Source organism: Carassius carassius, chromosome 4 (assembly GCF_963082965.1).
Source record: "Carassius carassius chromosome 4, fCarCar2.1, whole genome shotgun sequence".
NCBI lineage: Eukaryota > Metazoa > Chordata > Actinopteri > Cypriniformes > Cyprinidae > Carassius > Carassius carassius.
Window position 1 is genome coordinate 42,685,186 of NC_081758.1, and position 3,614 is coordinate 42,688,799.

Consider the following 3,614-nt stretch of genomic DNA (forward strand, 5'->3'; position numbering starts at 1 on the left):
GTGTAGAGCCGTTCGTACAGTGTGTCTGGCACTTAAACAGTTGTTACCCACGTTTGTACAGTTCCCTGGCCATAAACCTCTGCTTGTTATTAAAGACGAATTCCACAGAGTGGCAGGTTTGTCCTTTGTAGTAAAATATATGACGCATATTTAATATTTAGTCATATTATTAATATCTATACATGTATTCATTATGCACACACTTCATACTTCCATAACTTTCTGTTTCAGGGTTTCCCAATGTAATTGGGTGCATTGATGGCACTCACATTTCTATTAAAGCTCCATCAATAAATGAGGGAGACTATGTTAATAGGAAATCTATTCATAATATCAATGTGCAGGTAACAACTTAATTTTTTCTTTAAAAAGAAGACTTTGAGACAGGATTTGTCAAAATTACTTTTATTAGTTTTTTTTGCACTGGTCTGCCAGGCAGTTTATTTCTTCATTTCCTGAAAAACAATAAAAGTACAATTCATTAAAATGTTTTTTTTATTTTTTATATTGCTTTACACATACATACATACATACATACAGATAGATAGATAGATAGATAGATAGATAGATAGATAGATAGATAGATAGACAGACACAGACAGACAGACCACTTTTAACATGCAACAGATTAATATTCAGACAAGTTCTCACCTTAAGGCGATTCTCAAGTAATTCTATTTCAAGTGCTGCTTTTTTAATGAGGAGCCTTTTCTCTTCCATTTGAAGCTGTATAAGGTTTTTGAAGATGGACCTTATACAGCTCCTTTGCTGGCAACTAAGGTGGAAAAATGTAATAAATGAGATGGTTTGGTCAGACAATAAAATTCAAATATGGACACAAGTTCTTACCCTGCTAAGATTGTGTGCTGAGGCTGAAGGACCCTCATCAGTGGGCAAATCCCTAGGTATGTACTATGAAAGGACAATGACTCTAATGCAAGAAGGGGCCATACATCATAATGGTATGCATCATACCTCAGTGGATCTACCAGCATTGTCCACTTCTGTCACAGCAGATGTGGTCTCTTCATCGTCATCATCATCTTCATCCTACAAGACAAATATTCAAGTATACATTATTTGGCCAAAAAAAAAGTAAAAAACCTAAAAGTACCTGACAACAAATTTCTTTCTGGAGAGTCCAATAATACAATCCGTCCATCAGTATCTATAAGAACACACAACCCGTTAAATTCTCAATATTATCAAAGAAAATAATACATCATATGCAGTTAAATAAAATAAGCCTACATAAAAAATGTATCTTGTTCAAATAGCCTTTAAGTGACAGAGATAGTAATTTATCAGGACAAAAAATGAAACCAAATCATAGAGGTAAACTTACATGTCACCCTTTTTTCACCATCACTTGTGATGCATAGTATGTGTGATGAACTGCCCCCTGGAATGCCAGCAACCACTGGTCGCCCTTTATTAAGGGACAGAGCCAGCTCCTCAGATGGGGTGAGGGGAGGTGGTGGTGGCCCCCCACCCGCCAGTTAGACGGGCTTCAGTCTTCTTTCTGTTAGCTGCATGACAGAATGAATATACTAAATCCTGTTATAATAATAGTTCAGTAATTGTGTAATCCAATATTACCTCTTTGCAGAATGTTTTTGTGTTTCATTTTGACTTGGCTTAAAGTTCGTGTGGCTCCAGAAGGATTACACCTTATTAAATAAGAAATATACATTATTATTTCAAGCTAAAGAAATAAATGGCAGGAAAAGTAAATGCTTTCATACTTTTATTACACTTTTTTGTTTTATTTTAGTTAGTGTGTAATGTTGCTGTTAGAGCATAAACAACGTCTGCAAAGTTACAATGCTCAGAGTTCAATGCAAGGGGAGATATTTAAAGGACTACAAATAAATGCTGGTAGGGACTACAATGAGCTTTTTTCTGGGTTTGAGTTTGACACTAACCCTTAAAATATACATCAACTCAAGCCATCCTAGGTGTAAAAACATCCATTCACTGCCATTATAAAGCTTGGAAGAGCCAGGACATTTTTTAATGTTACTCCAGTTGTATTCGTCTGAAAGAAGAAAGTCATATACATCTAGGATGTCTTGAGGGCGAGTGTTCAGCAAACACTTCTTACGTTTACAAATGAAACAATTGTAACGATAACTTGAAGCTCAAAGCTAGGTCAGGTCACTGCGATAGATGAGATCAGATAAAAGTACAGATGAGGCTGTGGTTTTACACCTTTAGAGCAGAAACACAAGCTCCTGGAAAAGAGCTCGCAGAACCACCAACGACAAACTTCACAAACATCCTTGCATAGAAAAATATTTCTTGCAGAGAATAAGTTTCCAACATCCTATCCAGACATCACTAAAGCATAACGAGATGTACTTTCTTATGTGTCAAGAAAAATATACTATGTTAATGAAATATGAGTATATATTCAAATAACGTTTAAAATTAAAATTTTCCATATTCAAAGTTTTTAAAATAAAATTGACCTAAGGTAAGGGCCTGCAATACCACGGTTTGACCAGTGTGGCGCTGTAGCGCAGCTGTTTCAGATGAAATCCAACAGAAGACACACACATTTTTGTTTGTTTTATGAAACTACAAACAAAAATGTTGTCGTGTAAAGTCCTCTATACACTTGCATCAAAGTAATTTTCCATTCTTCACTTAGAGAAATCCACATGATTTATAAAAGGAGATGTTAGGCAGATTAATGCATCCATCAGTTTTATCCATGGGCAGAAACAGGTTTTACCAGGCTTTGTCAAATACTTTAAGAGCAAAAATTTAGGAGTCCTAAAATTAGGACCTGACATACCTATTGTTTTTCATAATTTGGTAAGTTAGGAGCTACTATTTGCCTTAAGATGTTTTGACCTAATCTGATATTTTTGTTTTGTTTTTCAGGGCCGTTACCGATTATTACAGATCAAGTATATCCAATGTTTTAATATATATGTCTGGTGTATAAATGAAAATTAATGTCAAAATTAAGAATATCAAGGGCTCTGACAAAAACTTTCTTTAAATTCTTTTAAATTCTAATATTGGCAAACCAGTTTTGAAAATGACTGATACGATAACCATAAAAAAAGCTTAATATCGGTGCCGATAATTGGTCAACCCTTATTTTGTATAACTTTATTAGAGAGGACATTTCATAGACTTCCTTTGATTTTCTATCAGGTTAATGATATTTTCTATCCCCTACCCCTGTTCATTATTTATGTGCATTATTCTGCCAGACTGTCAAAGTAATGCATATAAACATTGAACGTTCTGCAGGGTTTTTTCATCTGTCAAACACCGGAGTAAACGTTTAACAGAGTATTCATGTTGTATGATTAGGACTGTCTTAGATTTGTTTTGTTGATAGCTTCAGACCAATTTTATGATGCTTTTCTGGTGTTTTATCATTACATGTATGTTATTTATTTATTTATGATTAAATATTGATTAAAATTTCAGTATTCACAGACCAATAAAATACTTTTGTTTTTAGTTACAATACATTAGTTTTATCGCAATTGAAATATATTTCTTTTATTAAATATCTATAATTAAAATAATACTAATAATATCAATTCATATTATTATTATGATTGTAGACAGGTTGTTGATTACGTCAGTTT

General features: G+C 33.6%; 1 long non-coding RNA gene across 1 annotated transcript; it reads right to left on the bottom strand.

Annotated features, from left to right (window-relative positions):
- Positions 1-389: 389 nt before the first annotated feature.
- On the bottom strand, positions 390-737 carry LOC132131771 (uncharacterized). Its single transcript, XR_009428946.1, has 2 exons — positions 652-737; positions 390-455 (listed from the first exon to the last, which is right to left on the bottom strand). It is a non-coding gene; the product is annotated as an uncharacterized LOC132131771 (long non-coding RNA).
- Between the last annotated feature and the right edge of the window lie 2,877 nt (positions 738-3,614).